We start from the raw sequence: 19,694 nt of genomic DNA on the forward strand, positions 1-19,694 counted from the left end.
TTTACATGTACACCAGGGTTGAATATATTAGGTTTCCATACTATGGATTATAGATTACATAAATATTTCTATTCTATAAATGTGTACTAGAAAACAGAAAGTTCTAATGGACAGCGCTGCTCTACCCTTTCAAGGTCACATTAGAGAAAGTATATTCATCTCTCACCCTTTTTACGCCTTCACTCCTTCTCCCCTATATCAAATACCCATCATGCACTTGAACTTTCAACATAGCAGGAATTAGACTTAAGATTCAGTAGGTGTAGCCATTTACTAGCTATATGGTCTTGGTCAAATTATTTATCCTCTTTGAGCCTCAGATTCTTTGTCTCTAAGACAAGAATAATAATAGCTTCTATTTCTTAGAGTTGTTTTGAAGACCAAATGAGACAATGTATGTAAAGTATTAAGCAGTCCTTGCTTTGCATAGTAGTGTAGTTCTACAAAAATGACCATGTAAGTTGAAACCTAGCAAAGTGATCTTAAACCTCAATGGGGAAGATTACAATTGTGCTGTAATCTTTTAAAAATTTTGTCAAAATAGGTGCCCCTGGGTGGCTCAGTTGGTTAAGCGTTCCGACTCTTGATCTCAGCTCAGGTCATGATCTCATGGTTTGTGAGATAGAGCCTCATGTTGGGCTCTGAGCTGACAGAGTAGAGCTCCCTGGGATTTTTCTCTCTCCCTCTCTCTCATTGCCTCCCCTATTTGTACATACTCTCTCCAAATAAACTTAAAAAAATTTTGTTAATGTTTATTTTTTTTCCCTTTTTTTTTTTTTTTTTACCATTTATTTATTATTGGGAAACAGTGAGACACAGCATGAGCATGGGAGGGGCAGAGAGAGGGGGAAACACAGAATCCAAAGCAGGCTCCAGGCTAGGAGCTGTCAGCATAGAGCCCAATGCTGGGCTCACACCCATGAGCAGTGAGATCATGACGTGAACTGAAGTCAGATGCTAAACCAACTGAGTCACCCAGGCGCCCCAACGTTTATTTATTTTTGAGAGACAGAGCATGAGTAGGAGAGGAGCAGAGAGAGAGGGAGATACAGAATCGGAAGCAGGCTCCAGGCTCTGAGCTGTCAGCACCGAGCCTGATGTGGGGCTTGAACCCATGGACTGCAAGATCATGACTTGAGCTGAAGTTGGACACTTAACTGACTGAGCCACCTAGGCACCCCATCAGAATAAACTTAAAAATTTTTTTTTTTGTCAAAACATTTAGAACTCTTACTGTTGATGAGCACTGAGTGTTATGTAGAAACTAATTTGACAATAAACTATTTGTAAAAAAAATAAAAATAAAAAAAAAAAAGAACTCTTACTGTTGGGAGGTGTCTGGGTGGCTCAGTTGGTTAAGCATCCAACTTCAGCTCAGGTCATGATCTTGTGGTTCATGAGTTCGAGCCACGTGTCAGGCTCTATGCTGACAGCTCAGAGCCTGGAGCCTATTTCAGTTTCTGTGTCTCCCTCTCTGTCTGCCCCTCTCCCACTCATGCTCTGTGTCTTTCTCTCTCAAAAACAAACAAACAAACAAACAAAAACTCTTACTGTTGGTTTTAAATGGCTAGAGAAATGAGAAAATTAGTAGACCCAATATTTTATTTGTTATACTGAATTTGAATCATTAGAAACATTAGAAACAAACTGGATGTCTGAGTTCTGGGAGTCTGTTTTTGTATAAAACTTAATCCAGGGTAGTCTGAACAGCGCTTACCTTCCCGTCTGCCATGTAACTTATTGTATGGACTGAGCATGTTTTCCGTGCCTTGGCAAATTGCCATGCTCCTTTCTAGATTTGGATCATCTTTCTGTATTTTATTCTTTGCACCTTCCAATGTCATGAAATATCTTTGAGAGTTCCCGTAAGATGATTTTTTTATCCATGTCTCTTTCCTTGGAACTTCTTCATCCTTTTCTACACAGCCACTCTCTGCAGTTTATTCATAAATTTACCTTTACTAAATCCTTCTGGCTGCATATCTAGAATGAAATAGTGACAGTGTCATCCCACGGCCAGCTGTTTCTTCTCTATCTCCATTTACCTTTCACTTGAACTTCACTCTCACCATTATTGCTTTTCGTTTCTTTGCTACGCTATTATCCTTGTTGGCCAATTCTCTCTAGTGCGCGTATTTGTAATTATCACAGGCGTTTACCACTGAGAATGAAGGAGACAACGTGATCACATGCTTTGTTATCTTCGCATAACCTGAATAACAAATGTCCAGTCATCTATTGATTGGCTGACTGATAGAGAGGTGACACGATTGGTCACAGATCATGATTTGGATCTGTTATTTGCAGAGTCATTTCATGGACTAAAAAACTCACAGCAAAGCTTGTACTTAGGCAAGTACTCACAGTTAATGTACTATGGCAACAGACTTGAACTGTGAACTGGATTGCTGAGAGCCTCATGTCATGAAACTGAACGATTGATAACTGAAATCTGTGCTGTCACCATGCAAAGGGCTATGCTGCACTTATGCGGTGCGTGACGTAGTTAACACTTAGTAAGTAGTAGATTGTTTTACTCATATCATCTTTGTCATTTTTTTAATATTACTACTGTTATTACTGTTCCTTCTGAGCTACAGGCTACTGAGGAGTCAGCCGGAGAGGGAGGGGCTGGTGCTGGGAGGTGGCAGACAGTGCTGTGTTTTCAGCCAAGAGGGTTAATGGCCACGTCCAAAGGATGCCTTAATCTCCAGTGAGGATTTAGGCCAAGGGCTTATTGGCAGAGGTCTGGGGAGGAGTTTTGGGGAGTGCCAGCAGGAAGGCAGGACTCAACAGCAGAGAGGCAGGGCAGGCACTGCTCCTGAGATGAGAGAAGCAGATGGTATCTAAGAGGTCTGTTCACAGATCACAGGGCTCCGGCCATCACTCTTGGCTAGAGCTGTGGCTAAGGCATGGAAAGGGCAGCAAGCAAGAACAAGCCAGGACTCTAGGCCAGGTAGAGCCCACACCAGTTACCAGAACAGGCAACTGGTGCATGAGTCAAAGAAGAAAAGCACTCATCTCAAGTGAAAGAGTCCCCGTGGTACAGAGTCAGGTGCAGATGCAATGGCTGCAGCTTAGGGGTCAGCAGAGAAGAGCCCAGAGCACCTCCACCTGGGACAAGATGACCCATCACTGAGCCCCATCAGGCAAAAGTGAAGGAGCTGAGACTCCTATAGTTCTAGCTCCTGCCCCATGTGGGTGATCTTGGAGCCCAGCCCTGGGAGACAGACAAAATAATAGAGGCTCTCAGCCTGACCCAACATAGTCGTAATTGCCGCTATAGAATGCTTCTTCCTTTCCTCCAGTCCTTCTATCAGCCTTAACAGATTTTATCTAAGACCTTATCGACCGAGTAATACACCCAGCCAAGGCAGGCCCTTTGGGTGAGAAGGAATGATGAACGATTGACTCTCAACTAATACAAAATAAACACAGAATGATAATGACTCAGATACACATTGTGTCGACTAATGATACCACAACTATAAGATGCATACAGATCACATAGGACTGCTTGCAGGCATATAACTGAAACCGACCAGAGTGAGGTTCCCACATAATGGTTTATTTTCCTTACACGGTTCGATGTTTCAAAGTACTTCGTTCACGGCTGCTATGGTGACTCCCAGCGCCGTCAGGGACGTCGGCTCCTCCTATGTGCTTGCTCTGCCCTCCTTAACACGTGCAGGGCTGCCGAATCGTACGAGGCCAGGGGGACCCACATTGTGCCAGCATATTCTCCATTTGCTTATACAGACCTACTCTCCACTCTTCTTCAACTCGTTCAGTGTCCTGAGAGGCTGACTTAAAGATAATACGTCACTGGATCTGCCCTGCGCTCCGACTTCCAGTGGATTGGCCAATGAGCGGCACCACCGACAGATTGTAAACTAGCCACCTAGTCGCTTTTGTGTGGTCACTGCAGGCTGTCCTGCTGGGCACCCCTGTCCGTATAATGACTTTTCTAGTCCTGGTCACCCCTCCTTCCCCTGCCCTACAGAGTTGCAGGTGGTCAGAGCTCCCTGCAGTGCTAACTGCACCCTTTCTTAACCTGTGTTTCCTTAATACCAACCTTTCCAAATAGGGCTTTTTTCTTTTTTTTTTTTTTTTTTCAGTCTCCACCATTAGCCTTTGGAGTGAACCATCTGTCTCCTGCCAGGACCTTGACTGATTCAACACTGCAGTCGGTGCATATGTGGCCAAATGCAAGCAGCACAGTGTGGACCTCTTATGCCCAGAGCTACAAGGTGGCTGGTCCCCCTGCGGGCATCCAGGTTGGACCTCAGGTGAGAAGAAATGGCAAAAGGCACTAAACAGCTCTTTGCCAGGAAAACAGTAGCTTTCTGGGAAGTCACAGACAGCAAACTTCTCTCTGTTCACCTACCATTCTAGCTGCAGGATGTCTGGGGAGGTATTTTTTTTTTAATATTTATTTAGTTTTGAGAGAAAGAAAGAGAGAGAGAGAGCACAAGCAGGGGAGGGGCAGGGAGAAAGGGAGACAGGGATCTGAAGCGAGCAAGCTCCACACTGACAGCAAAGAGCCCAACATGAGAGCTCGAACCCACAAACAGAGATCATGCCTTGAGCTGAAGTTGGACACTTAACTGACTGAGCCACCTAGGCGCCCCTGAGGGATTATTTGTAACTGGGCTATTCCTGCCCCAAATGAAAGAGTGTTTTTATTTCAAGGAAAGAAGCAGAGAGGGTTAGTAAGTAGGCTTCTAGCAGTGTTTGCAACATCATATAACTCTTTAGTATCTTTTAAGAAAAAGTTACAAAGAAGTTACTCTTATAATTCCTTTCCCTAGTTCATACCTTTGGGTGTCTTCATCTAATAGTAAAAATACACTAGTCCCCCATTACTTGTGGTTTTGCTTTCTGAGATTTCACTTACCCTCCCAGTCAACCACAGTCAGGAAGTAGATGGTCTCCCTTCTGATGACAGAGGACACCGTAGCCCAACACTATGACACACTGGCTGAGTCATTCACGTCACTTCGTCCATTTCATCTCATCACATAGACATTTTGTCATCTCACATCAGCACAACAGGGTGAGTAAAGCATGAGATATTTTGAGAGAGGCCACATTCACATAGATTTTATGACAGTAAATTGTTGTAATTATTCTATTTTGTCATTATTGCTGTTAATCTCTAAGCATAACTTATACATTAAGCTTCTGCATAGGTTTTGCATATGCAAAAAACATAGGGTTTTGAAACTATCCATGGTTTCAGGCACCCACTGGGGGTCTGGGGACAGACTCCCTGAAGATAAGTGGGGATGACTGATAATTTCCATGTACTAAGCCCTTACTGAGCCTTTGACATGCAGGACGCCTTTTAACCCTCACACCAGTCCTTGGAGGCTTCTCCACTTTGTAGATGAGGACATTGAAGGTGAGATTTTGAGTAATGTGTTCAGGATAAAGTCGGAGCTAACAATTGGGTCTGTCTGTCTGTCCCCAGAGCTCATGCTGGTAGCCACTGCATTTATCAGAGTATCCCTTAAAAATTGTGTCTCTTTCTGCTCTCCTCATTTCTTCCCCAGCAAAATCTGTGCACAGTGTGGAAGTCAAGGTCGTAGGTACTAAGCCTCTTGCATCCTTAGAACATGGCCCACTGGAATAAAAGAGAGAAGTTCCAAAGTTGGAGACAGTAGAGGGTCAGAGAGAAAGGTACAAAGAACAATGAGCAGAGAGATTTGGGTCCATGTGCAAGTTAATATGAATATCAAACAGAGCCTATGAAAACAACATTATTATTTCCATCGTGAGTCTCCCTCTGGGCTACTTTGGTTGTCATACTCTCTGAATCTACTTATTCACCAGCTTTCACACTGGGTCAGCCATTCTGCTGAGGGGATCAGAGATGGAAAGAGGGAGTAAGCCCAGTCCAGTCGTTGGAGGAAACAGGGCCAGGCAGGAGTCAGTTTGGAGGGCTTTCCACCACGATGCTTCGAGACACATCTGACGACTGTCCCTCTGCTCCTGACGGCACATGATTCTGGAAGGGCAGAGCTAAGCCCTGAGCCAGGAAATACGTTTGCTCGAGTGAAGGCCATGAGGACTAGAGCAGGAGTGCTTGGGGCCAGCACTCTGTGCTGCCACAGAACCTTCTCCCTCGCCAAGGTGATCCGTGTATCCAGCGTATCTGCCGCAACCGAAGACAAATGCATCACAACCATATCTGTTAGCTAAAACATTGACTAAGGTTGTCCTTTAAAATGGAGTACACCTCGAGGCACCTGGGTGGCTCAGTCGGTTGAGCATCTGACTTAGGCTCAGGTCATGATCTTACAGTTTATAAGTTCGAGCCCCGTGTCGGTCTCTGTGCTGACAGCTCAGAGCCTGGAGCCTGCTTCGGGTTCTGTATCTCCCTCTCTCTCTGCCCCTCCCCCACTCACACTCTGTCTCTCTCTTAAAAATAAGTAAACATTAAAATAAATAAATCAATAGAGTACACCTCCTGGAAGGGAAGAGAAAAGAGGAGTAGCATAATGTCAGGCCTGCTTCAAAGAAAAATGTCACACTTGCTGGATGGTGTGAGGGCTTCAGGACAGGAGGCTGTCAGGGAGCACCACCAGGGCAGCGGATTCCGTAGGAACAGTGACCGATGCTGACGGCCAGTTAAGTGGAGACCGCCAAAACAACAGATACAGTTTAACTCTTAGAGTTGCAGCCACAAATCCTAGTACAGCAAAAAAAATTGGTTTGCGAGCACAATTCATTCCGGAAATGTGCTTGTAATCCACAGCACTTTTTATGTCAAAGCGATTTCCCCATAAGAAAACAATGGAAACTCAGATGATTCGTTCCACAACCTAAAAATACTCATATAAAAATGATTACAATCCTGTAATAGCATACAAAATAATAAAGAAAGTACAAACTATGAAGAAAAAGAAACAAATTAACCTGCACTTACCTGTGAAAACCTTGGTGGCTGGTGTGAGGAAGACGTGAGAGAGGAGGGTTATTGTGTAGGAGAACTTTCACTACCACTAATGGAATCACTGCTCTCTATTGGCCCGATGGAATCTCTTTCTGCATGGTGGCCACTGTATGCGCTCGCACATATATAGTACGGTGTTAATAGACTCTTGTGATGCACTGAGTTTAATGTAACTGGCAATACGGCAGCAGAGGAAAGGGTCCCTATCTGCAGGCAGCCTGATAGAATGAAACAAAGCATCCTAAGCTTCCTCTTATGTGGAAAAGCAAAGAACTGTCCATAGGTGCTTTGAAGTGACAAAAAATACACTAGTGTCAGTTGTGGGCACCTTCCAATGTTCTGAGAAATCACTGATTTCTGACAAACACCATGGCCTGAGACCGCGCTTCCAAGCATGGGAGACGATCACCCACAATCCTGCAGAGAGAGAGAGAGAGAGAGAGAGAGAGAGAGAGAGAGAAGAACCATTGGCTCAGCTGTGATTATGTGACATTCGGCATCACATACTACTTGTATTGCAAGACATCGCTCTTTATCAAGTTCAGATGTATTAGAAATGTTTGCTTGTCATGTGGAACACTCGCAGAACGAGTTACATTCAAGGTTTTACTGTATTTGGAACATGCCTCAGGTAAGAAACAGGTGAGATGTACTGACAGGCATTCCCGTCCTGGCTTCATCACCAACTTGCTTTGGGAACTTGGACTCTAACGTGCTCAAAGCCTCAGTTTGCCTATCTGCAAATTGGGGCCAACAGCATCTGTTCAACTTACCTAATAGCAATATTATGAGAATAAAACAAAACAGACGATGTGAAGCTGCTTTGTCAATGTTCAGAGTTCTGTACAAACGGAAGCTATTCCAGATATTCCCACTCTCCAGGCTCAGGTCTGAAACAAACAAATACTAAATCCTTTAGAGATGCCTGTTCAATACAGTAGCCACTTATCACATTGGCTATTGAGCATTTAAAATGTGACTAGTGCAACTGAGGAACTGACTTCTAGAGTTTACTTACTTTTAATGATTTAAGTTGAAAAACTGATATTTGATTCAGTATTGGAAAGCCATTAAGTATGTTTGGAACAGCCTGAGTAGGTGAGCCTACTTTTTAAACTGTAAATTTTATGAAATTTAAATACGTATCATTTTGTGATGAGATTTAGTCTTTGAATTGAGATGTGCTACAAGTGAAAATACACACCAGATTTCAGACTTAATGCAAAAAGAAAAGAAGAATGTAAAATATCTTGTAAATAACATTTTAGGGGCGCCTGAGTGGCTCAGTTGGTTAAACGTCCGACTTTGGCTCAGGCTAAGATCTCACAGTTGGTGGGTTTGAGCCCTGTGTTGGGCTCCATGCTGACAGCTCAGAGCCTGGAGCCTGCTTTAGATTCTGTGTCCCTCTCTCTCTTTGCCCCACCCCTGCTCTCTCTCTCTCTCTCTCTCTCAAAAATAAATAAATAAAATTTTACATCAATTACATATTGAAATAATATTCTGTATATATTATATGAAATAAAATATCATTAAAATTTTATCTTTGTACTTACCTTTTTTTATAAAAATTTTTAAGTTTATTTACTTAATTTGAGATAGAGGCAGAGAGAGCAGGGAGAAGGGCAGAGAGAGAGAGGGAAAGAGAGAATCCCAAACAGGCTCCCCACCATGAACACAGAATCCTACACAAGGCTTGAACCCACAAACCGCGAGTTTAAGACCTGAGCTGAAGCCAAGAGTCAGACGCTTAACCGACTAAGCCACCCAGGTATCCCTGTACTTACTTTTTTAAAATTTAAATTTTAGTTAACATTCAGCACAATATTGTTTTCAGGAGTAGAATCCAGTACAACACATAGAATTCACTTACATATGACGCCCACTGCTCATCACAAGTGCCCTCCTTAATACCATCACCCATCCAGCCCATCTCCCACTCACTTCCCCCCCATCAATCCTCAGTTTGTTCTCTGTCATTCAGAGTCTCTTGTGGCTTCCTCTCTTCTCTTCCTCCCTGCCCTCGCCTCGCATATGTTCATCTGTTTTGTTTCTTAAAACCCGCATACAAGTGAATCATAATGTGTTTGTCTCTCTCTGATTAACTTATTTCACTTAGCATAATACGTTCTAGCTCCACCCACATTGTTGCAAATGGCAAGATTTCATTCTGTTTGAAGGCTGAGTACTCTTTCATTGTGTATATACACCACATCATGCATGATGATCCATGCATCAGTCGATAGACATTTGGGTTCTCTTCATAGTTTGGCTATTGCTGATAGTGTTGCTGTAAACATTGGCGTGCATGTACCCGTTCAAATCTGTATTTTTGTATCCTTTGGGTAAATAGCTAGTGGGGTCATTTCTGCATCAGGTTTTAATTTGTATTTCCTTGATGTCTCTTTTTTTTTAATGCTCAGCCCAGCACGTGGCACATGGTTATTCTCTCTCTTTTTTAAAGTTCCTGTACTTATTTGTTGAAGTAATCTTACACCCAGTGTGGGCCTCAACTCACTACCCGAATGCTCTTCCAACTCAGTCAGCCAGGCACACCCTGTTTGTACTTATCTTTTTAAAAAGTATTTTTTAGTGTTTTGTGTTTGTTTTATTTACTTTTGAGAGAGAGAGAGAGAGAAAGTGAGAGTGGGGAAGGGGCAGAGAGAGAGGGAGACACAGAATCCCAAGCAGGCTCCAGGCCCTGAGCTGTCAGCACAGAGCTCGACACGGGGCTGGAACCCAGGAACCTCGAGAGCATAACCTGAGCAGAAGTCAGACACTTAACTGACTGAGCCACCCAGGTGCCCCTTAAAGTGACTTTTAAAAAATTTAAAATGACATGACGGCTTGCACTCTATTTGGAAATACCACTTTAGAAAGAACCAGTGAGCCAGGGATCTTCACTTCCCTGTAGGAGCGAAGGAGAGAGGTTGCAGAAATACATTCCCTGATCCCAGGCAAAGTGCTGGCACCATTTCCTAGGTTTCTGAGAATCAATAGCAGAAACAGAACAGCGCAGAGCTGGGTGGGGTTGATTCCCTGCTTGATTCCTTTCCATGTTCAGGCTCAAAATACACCATCTTAAAACTTCTATTGCTGTTGCTACCTTGGTAGAATGAGACCGTCGCTGTTAGCTGGGCTTGCATCTGGGAACCACAGCATTTTAATGTCTGGGAGATTTCAGGCGGAAACTGGTGTCATGAAGACATTTTTTTTTTCTTTTAAAAAAATTTTTTTAATGTTTTATTTATTTCTATGAGAGAGAGAGAGAGAGCGTGAGCAGGGGAGGGTCAGAGAGAGGGAGTCACACTCTGAAACAGGCTCTGCAGGCTCTGAGCCGGCAGTCAGCACAGAGCCCGACGCGGGGCTCGAACCCACGACCCGCGACATCATGACCTAAGCGAAAGTCGGACGCTTAACCGACTAAGCCACGCAGGCGCCCCAAGATAGTCTTCAAATCAGTGTGAACTTAACTTCTTCCGCTTCTGCTCTTTCAAAGGTTACCTTAGACCCAACGCGTGGTGGAAATTCAACCTCGCAGGGTTTGCTCCTCTCCAGGTTTGAACCGTTTCGTCCCGAGCGGCCTCGTTTCCCAAACGCGTTGCGCGCAGAGCGCGGGAGCGGGACGCGAGGGGAAGCCGGGCTGCCAGCACATCTGGAAGTGGTTTCAGGGGCCGCCTCGCCCGCCGCCCAGCTGCTCGGCGCAGGGGTGGAGGAAACCCGAGCCGCTGCAAAGTCAACGCAAGCAAGGGGGAGGGGGGCGGCGAGGGGGCAGGGGCAGCGATCCTCTCTCGGAAGCGCAGTTTTGGCCTCGGAGCTCTCCGGCGCCACGGGCTTTCCAATGGGCTGTTAGAAGCGGCCGCCGCAGCCCGGGGCCGGCCAGGAGGGGGACGCTCTGCGCGGCAGCTCTGGACCCCGGCGCCCTCGCCGCCCAGCAGGTAAACAGAAACGGGCCGGCGCGCGCCAGCCTCTCCGTTCCAGCCCGGCCCGCCCGCCGCACCCTTTCTCTCCGTAGACTCCGGGTCGGAAATCAGAGGTGGACCGTCCCACGAGATCTTTGCCTTCAGGAGCTCCCGGCCAGTGTTTGCAGCATGCCGAGGGAGCTTTTTTTTTTTTATTTTTTTACTTTTTTGCCATTGCAGCAAACCCAGGATACTCAGAGTGCACATGCTGGCCGACTGGTTTTTTTCCAGACCTGCGTGGAACCCCCTTGCCCAGGGTGACTTATTATTTTCATCCTATTTTATTTTTTTTTAATGTTTTATTTATTTCTAGGAGACAGAGAGAGAGACAGCGTGAGCAGGGGAGGGTCAGAGAGAGAGGGAGTCACGGACTGAAACAGGCTCCAGGCTCTGAGCTGGCAGTCAGCACAGAGCCCGACGCGGGGCTCGAACCCACGAACCGCGAGATCTTGACCTAAGCGAAAGTCGGACGCTCAACCGACTAAGCCACCCAGGCGCCCCTATTTTCATTATATTTTAATGGAAATCAGTGGTTAGGTCGGACGGGATAAATGCTAGTCTTTAAATGCAGGTACATTTCTGAGCCACAAAAGATTAAAAAAATTTTTTTTAATGTTTATTATTTATTTTGGAGAGAGAGAGAGAAAGACAGAGTGAGAGCAGAGAAGGGGCAGAGAGAGAGGGAGGGAGACACAGGATCTGAAGCAGGCTCCAGGCCCTGAGCTGTCAGCAGAGCCAGAAGCAGGACCCAAACTCACAAACCATGACAAAGTTGGATGTTTAGCAGGCTGAGCCACAAAAGATTTAATTGAGCTGTGATTCACGTTCTCAGAAGCTGTCATAGGAAGCTATTCATAGGGCCCCCATTCTAAAAAAAGGAATTGGTAGTTGTGGAAAATTTAAGTGAAGCTTATTATAAATGCAGTAATCACAGTGTTTGGGTTCAAAATGCTCTTTTAACATTCAAAAACTGTCTTATGCTCACTTTATGAATGAATGTAGTACATTGGATAAGCCTGATATGGCCTGGTATGTAACTTATGATATGAGTTAAGAAGGAACAGTTGAGGGGGCGCCTGGGCAGTTCAGTCGGCTAAGCATCTGATTTCGGCTGAGGTCATGATCTCACGGTTCCTGAGATCAAACCCCCACATCGGGTTCTGGGGGGAGACCATGGCCCTGGCTCCAGGTCACAGAGTCGAATCTACGCGTTGCCACTTACAAGCTTTATAAGCTTTGACTCGAGTAGTTACTTGTCTGTGCCTCTATGTCCTCATCTGGAAAATGGGAATTAAGTGACGTTGTATGTCTATAGGACGTAACACAGTATCTGCAGGGTAGTGAGGCCTCAGGGAAGGGTTAGCTTCTTTGGTGGTGCTGATGATGACCCTGGTGATGATGGAAGTGACCACACGCCCTGCGCTGGGTGGCCGGCCAGCGTTTGGCACATTGTTCCCTCTGATAGTCCAGTCTTCCAAGTGTTCCTCACTTCCTCACATGTTATTTCTCCAGAGCCCTGCTTTCTTCCTTCCTCCTTGCAAACGCTGCTCTTTCTTTTCTTTTTTCTTTCTTTTCACCCTGTCACTTTTTATTTCTTCTTTGTTCTCTTTCCTTCCCGAGAGAAGCACATGCTAAATTAAGCCACAGTTCTCATACTCTTCATTCTCATTGCCAGGGAGCATGATACTAAATACTTCTTCTATTTCAGCATTTCCCAAAGATTGTTCTGAAGAACACAGTCCCATGGGGAAGATGTGTTCGGTGAACCATATCACATTTCGAGAAATCTCAAGGCATAATGGCATTTTAAAGGTCCTGAGAAGTCCTGCAGTAGAGAGGTCTGCTTAAGGTTGTTTAACACAGAAGTTCCCAGTTGACCCCTGAACCGTTTTTCCACATAACATCGATGAGCATTTCTCAGAGCACAGTCTGCAAACATCTTCCTCTGGCCCCATTGTTTTCATTTCAGTTCTTCTTGTAGACATTCTACCCCACCCCTCCCCTGGCAGACACCCAAGCAGACAGGGTGTTCTTCTTTCCCTAGGTAAGGACATGAGCTTGATCTCCTGTGCCATAGCGATATCTAGAAAATCTGGCCTGAAGTGGAGACCTGGGATCAGCAGTTTTTCTGCGAAGGGCCGGGCAGGTGGCTCTGCAAACCTCGCGGTCTGTGTCGTGCCTCCTCAGATCTGCTGCTGTAGTGTGAGACTGGCCTTCGAGAAAACATGAAAGAATAAGCCTGGCTATGTTCCAATAAGACTTTATTTACAGAAGCAAAAACACAAAAAAACACAAACAGCAACCCCCCCGTAACGTTGATACCTGCTCTAGTGCCATTTTGTGAAAGAATGCCTCCCTCCAGCGCAGGAGAAAGCGGAACAGAGCCTCCAAACGTCCCCCCTCCCCCCCACCCCCCGCACCTGGCTCCCCCATCCCGTGTCTTTGGGTCAATCTTGAGTAAGCCTTCGTGCTAGAGCAAAGAAGTAAAAGGCCAGATGTTTTATTAGAGGCCAGGTTCCTGAGGCCCGATGCTGTCCTTCTTTCTCTTTTCTTCAGGTGAATCCACGCTTTTGTCCTGCTCATGGCTCACTTGTTGGCCTGGGTTGAGAGGAAGGGCTCTATTAAATGTTTTGTGCCGTGCGTGACCTTCAGGGTGCAGGGCCTGTGGGTGGGAGGTTAAGTCACAGAGCTTAACATCCGTTGCTTGACACATAATGATTGCACCCAGCAATGGAAAGTGGTCGGCTCTGGAGATGGTTGAGAATGTGGACTCAGAGCCAGACCGCCTGGGTGTGAGTCTCTGCCGCTCGTTAATTGCGTCACCCTCCCTGAACTTCAGTTTTCTCATCGGTAAATCGGGGTAATCGCTTTACGGATTGTTGTGAGGTCTGAATGAGCGAACGTACAGAAAGGCTGTTATGTAAGTGCTACCTATTATTACCATAGGCTGTTTAATGAAGTCTGCAGCGCAGTCTCATTTTGCTCATGAGGTTTTATAAACTGCCCGGGATTGCATGGCTAAGGAATGGGGCGACAAAGCCCATGATCTTTCCACTCAGGTAGGTGCCCTGCCAGATTTAAATCACTCAACAATCGGGGCGCCTGGGTGGCTTAGTCGGTTAAGCGTCCGACTTTCGCTTGGGTCATGATCTCGCGGTTCGTGGGTTCGAGCCCCGCGTCGGGCTCTGTGCTGACTGCCAGCTCAGAGCCTGGAGCTTGTTTCAGTCTGTGACTCCCTCTCTCTCTGACCCTCCCCTGCTCACACTGTCTCTCTCTGTCTCCTAGAAATAAATAAAACATTTAAAAAAAAAATAAATCACTCAACAATATCTTTAAGGAGCCCTCTCTTTTACCTTTCCTTCTGATTTCCAGATTCTTTCCTACTCCTCCTCGCCTGGACCCATAGCAGGCAGGATTAATCAATAAGAGCTCTTTCTTTACCTTCTTTTTCTTTCTTTTCTGGTGATAGCTTTAGATTCCTTCTCAATTTAGCAATACTGAAAGCCCCTACCGACTGATTAGAGCTGGCATGTAGAGTAACACTTAGGGACTCTGATTTTTGAAATATATTTCTGGAGCCCTTCCCACTTTTGCCTTTTCTTCCAAGGCAGAGCTCAGTTGCTTAGCCACTGCCAAGTCTTAAAACATTCTTTCCAGATTTGGCCACGGACCCAAACTCCTTGGCCTTTGGTAAAATAGTTCCCTGTGTAAGGTCTTCAAGGGCTTGTGGTTTTTTTTTTTTTAATTAAAAAATTTTTTTAATGTTTATTTATTTTTGAGAGAGACAGAGCATGAGCTGGGGAGGAGCAGAGAGAGAGAGAGAGAGAGAGAGGGACACTGAATCCGAAGCAGGCTGTAGGGTGCAAGCTGTCAGCACAGAGCCTAACCTGACGCAGGGCTTAAACCCACAGACCATGAGATCATGACCTGAGCCAAAGTTGGACGATTAACCAACTTTAACTGACGGAGCCACCCAGGCGCCTTTCAGACACCCATTTTTAAACCTAACAGACACTTCTCGGGTCCAGACCAATTCCCTAAACTCTCCTTTTCTTTCTAGTCACAGGCTCCAGGACCTTAGCCTTCTTTCCTGCACTCTTTGACGGTGCCACCATCCAGTCCCTTTCCCAGGACAGTCTTCTTTCCAGCACTGGCTGTGAGGCCCCCTCTTTCTTCCTATCTCGAGGACGAGCCCACAGACTCCTTCATGCCTAAGGCCTGGCTATTTACTGCTACAGAGAAAACACCGCACAGAAAGGCACTCAGCCTAGGAAAGCTTACAAAGGAACAGGGGACATGGTTCCTCGAGCTTCTTGTTTTTTTTTTTTTTTAATGTTTTATTTATTTTTAGGAGAGAGACAGAGACAGCGCGAGCAGGGGAGGGTCAGAGAGAGAGGGAGACACAGACTGAAACAGGCTCCAGGCTCTGAGCTGGCAGTCAGCACAGAGCCCGACGCGGGGCTCGAACCCACGAACCGCGAGATGATGACCTCAGCGAAAGTCGGACGCTTAACCGACTAAGCCACCCAGGCGCCCCTCGAGCTTCTTGTTTTGATGGTCAGTAAAAGGCTGGTAAGAAGACCAGAGCCCTATGCTTTTATTCCTGGTCTAGATCGACAGTCCCTTTCTTCTGGCTTTTGTCCTCCATAAAGGTATGCTCTCCCCTTTCCTCTGGGGTTGAAGAACAGAACAAGAGCCCCTTTCCCTTCCTTCCTCTCTCCTGTTGCTCACACATTCATTCCACACACATTTGCTGAGGCACACAGAGGTGGGCGAGCCTCAGTGCCTGTCCTCGGTCACCTCATGGTCTAGTGGAGGAGACAGGCACATTCATCATATTAGAACAGTTCTGAGGACAGGGATAAGGATAGGAACGAAGATCAGCGGAGCAGCCAGGCAGGGGAATCAGGTAGGACTTCCTGAAGGTGGTGATGCCTGCACTGAGTCTTTAACAAATAAGTAACAATCCACTGGGGAAGAGAGGAGGGGAAAGGGCATTTCGGGCAGAAGGGACTGTATGAACCGAAGTTCAGAGACAAGAAAGACACAGACTGGGTGTGGAGGACAGTGAATGACCAGAGACAAACCCTCAAACAGTCCAGCTTGGACAGAAAGCATGGCACGGAGGACCTACGGGCATCTTAAACTCCAACCTTAACCTTTCCATAGTGGATTTCCAGCAAAGGGCTTTAGGCAGGACAGGGACATTCAGAGTTGTGTTTAATTATTTATTTATTTATTTAAAAATTTGTTTTAATGTTTTATTTATTTCTAGGAGAGAGAGAGAGAGAGCATGAGCAGGGGAGGGTCAGAGAGAGAGGGAGTCACAGACTCTGAAACAGGCTCCAGGCTCTGAGCTGGCAGTCAGCACAGAGCCCGATGCGGGGCTCGAACCCACGAACCGCGAGATCATGACCTAAGCGAAAGTCGGACGCTTAACCGACTAAGCCACCCAGGCGCCCCTAATTATTTATTTTTTTAAGTTTATTTATTTTTAGGAGAGAGAGCAAACATGAGCAGGGAAGGGGCAGAGAGAGAGAGAGAGAGAGAGAGGAAGACAGGGAATCCCAAGCAATTCTCTGTGCTGTCAGTACAGAGCTCGATATGGGGCTTGAACTCTAACTGTGAGATCATGACCTGAGCTGAAGTTTTCTTAAAAAAAAAAAATTAAGGCCATGAAAACTAAAAAGGCAGTGTGGGTGGGGGAAGATTAAGAGTAAAAGAAACTAAGGATATGACAGGCAAACTATAAAAGACGATAATAATGGGAGAAATGTGAATATGGATTATTTATTAGATGTTATTACATAATGTTCTTGTTCCTAGAGGTGTTGATGGCATTGTAGGTATTATATAGGAGGTGCCTCCGGTTTTGAGAGATGCACGCTGAGATACCTGGAGGTGAGGTGTCATGATGTCTGCCGCACAGATGAGAGAGAATAAGAAAGAACGTAAATACGGCAGCGTGTTAGCCACTGGTGACTCTGAGAGAAGGTATATGAGGGCTAAGATTCCTTCTTTCAACTTTTCGGTAGACTGGGATGTCTCAAGTAACAAGAAGCAAAGGAAAATAGAACGAAAAAAAATTAAAGGCGCTGGGTGGGGCGCCTGGGTGGCCCAGTCGGTTGAGCGTCTGACTTCGGCACAGGTCATGGTCTCGTGGTTCTGAGTTCGAGCCCCGCGTCAGGCTTGCTGCTGTCAGCACAGAGCCCACTTCAGATCCTCTGTCCCTCTCTCTGTCTTCCTTTCTCTCTGTCCCTCCCCTTCTCTCCCCCGTCTCAAAAATAAACATTAAAAAAAATAATAAAGGTACTCAAACTGCATGTAAAATTCGTTTAATGTGATTATCAAACAGCAAAAAGAGTCCATGTGTCACCCCAGGGATAGATGGGGGAGGGGAGGGAGCGGAAACTCTGGCGGCTCGAAGGCCAGGTGGGAGGTGACTGCAGAGGAAGCGAGTGGGTAAGATGAGGCAGAGCAGAAAAAAGATGGATTAAGAACCATTTAGGGGGTGAAACTGTGGGTTTGGTGGAGTGAATGAGCGATCAGGGAGGAGGTAAGCGGACGCCCAGGGCTCAGCAGAGCCGGGCTTCTCTGGGGTGGGGGCACCGACTTCAGCAGTGAACAGATGGGGTCTGGGGAGCTTGGACAGCAGAGGAAGGGGCCATGTGTTTATCTCTTCAGTCCAGAAGTGGTTGTGAGGATTTGTAGCACTGGGCAGCGAACACACAGGCACGTCCCGCCTTTGTGGAGTTTCTAACCTGTCGTGGGAGGGCAGACGATAAACCAGGAATGACATGGGCAGAAAGCTGGGCAGGGGCAGGTGCTGGGAAGTGATACACGTATGGCTGGGTGAGGAGCTTTCGATTAAGAGTCCGAGGGACACACAGGAGCAAGCCACGTGGGTGTCTGGGAACAGCGGTTCAGGTGGAGGGAACAGCAAGGGTAAAAGCTGTGAGGCAGGAGAATGTCTGGCAAGGAGGCCGGTGTGATCGCGTGATACCTTGGAGAAGGCTGTAAGGACTTAGCATGATTTACTCTGAGGGAGACGGGAGGCCTTGGAGGCTTTTGAACAGAAAATGACATAACCTGGCTCCTATTTTATTTTTTTAAACTTATTTATTTATTTATTTTGAGAGAGAGAGAGAATCGCAAGCAGGCTCCGTGCTGAGAGTGCGGAGCCTAACACGGGGCTCAAACCCACGAACTGTGAGATCATGACCTGAGCTGACACCGAGAGTCGGACGCCCAACCGACTGAGCCGCCCGGCCACCCCATACCTGACTCATATTCTAACAGGCTCACTGTGAATGCGTTGTTGAAAATCACCTAAAAGGAAACAAAAGCAGATTCGTTCAGTGAAAGAGTGATGGTGAGTGGGCCACAGTAGAGGCACTGCCGGGGACAAAACTTCCGGTATATTTTGAAGGTAGGACTGACCCGAGTAGCTGCCATCTGTATGCGGGATGACAGACAGAGAGCTCAAGGATAACACCAAGTTTTTTTTTTTTTTTAAACTTTTTTTTTTAAATTTATTTATTTCTAGGAGAGAGAGAGAGAGACAGCGTGAGCAGGGGAGGGTCAGAGAGAGAGGGAGTCACAGACTCCGAAATAGGCTCCAGGCTCCGAGCTGGCAGTCAGCACAGAGCCCGACGCGGGGCTCGAACCCACGAACCGCGAGATCATGACCAAAGCGAAAGTCGGACGCTTAACCGACAAAGCCACCCAGGCGCCCCAACACCAAGTTTATTTTTGCTGGGGCAGTGAGAAAAGTGAACTTCCCATTAACTGAGTTGGAGAAGATTAGGGGAGGTACACATTTGGGGGGGCTCTCAGGAGCTCAGTGTTGGACAGGTAGACGTCCCCAAGTGGATGTGCCGCGTGAGCTGTGCGCGGTGGGAGCCTGGAGTCCGCAGGGCAGGTCCAGGCCGGAGACAGTACTTTGGGAGTTGGCAGCCATGTAATGGGATTTAAAGCCAGGAAGCCTCTGAAGGAGTGAGTTGCGAGCGAGAGGAGAAGAAATCAAACCCTGAGTCCTGAGGCGTTCCAGCACTTAGAAGCTCACGCGACAGGCGGAACCCGCAGAAGAGACTTTAGATGAGCTGTCAGAAATGTCACAGGCAGGGCACCTGGGTGGCTCAGTAGGTTGAGCAGTTGAGCGTCCAACTTTGGCTCAGGTCATGATTTCGCAGTTTGTGGGTTCAAGTCCCGCGTCGGGCTCTGTGCTGACAGCTCGGAGCCTGGGGCCTGCTTCGGATTCTGTGTCTCCCTCTCTGTCTGCCCCAACCCCACTTGCGCTCTGTTTGTCTCTCAAAAATAAACATTAAAACAAAAACAAAGAAAGGTTGTGGACAAGCAGAGGAGTGTGGCCGTGCGGGCCGTGCACAGGGCAGGCCGTGCACAGGATGAGACGTGTGTAAAGGAGAGAGAGCCAGCAGGTGGTCTGTATCCCCCACGCACCCAGGCCCCTGCAGCACGGGAATGAGTCCTTTCGTGTCTTTCTTTACCCACAGGGATCGTGTTAACCCACGAGATGATGCTGTCCCGGGCTCTGCCCCTAAACATATGAGTTTCTCTGGGCCCCAGGTCTCTGCCTTCTATTCTATGGGATCTTAGGATGCACCTCAGCAGTTCCCCGAAGCACGAGCCCCTGAACTTCCTCCCATCAGTTTTCTGCCTCTTTACAACTCTGATGTCCCTACCAAATCCGCATCATCAGTTCCTACCTAGAAGTTGCAAACGTTTCTTGACCACCTACTTGATCCATTAGAATGCTT

The 19,694-nt window shown here is 46.7% G+C and overlaps 1 protein-coding gene across 1 annotated transcript in view; it reads left to right on the plus strand.

Moving 5' to 3' along the window:
- The first annotated feature begins 10,717 nt into the window (after positions 1 to 10,717).
- GLT8D2 (glycosyltransferase 8 domain containing 2) overlaps positions 10,718 to 19,694 on the plus strand; it is a 41,735-nt gene continuing 32,758 nt past the window's right edge. The window contains exon 1 of the mRNA XM_039252892.1: positions 10,718 to 10,893. The gene's annotated coding sequence lies outside the window, so the exon portion shown is untranslated. The remainder of the gene's footprint in view (positions 10,894 to 19,694) is intronic.

Source organism: Hyaena hyaena, unplaced genomic scaffold (genome assembly GCF_003009895.1).
Source record: "Hyaena hyaena isolate Hyena2069 unplaced genomic scaffold, ASM300989v1 scaffold_432, whole genome shotgun sequence".
In the NCBI taxonomy this organism is placed as follows: domain Eukaryota; kingdom Metazoa; phylum Chordata; class Mammalia; order Carnivora; family Hyaenidae; genus Hyaena; species Hyaena hyaena.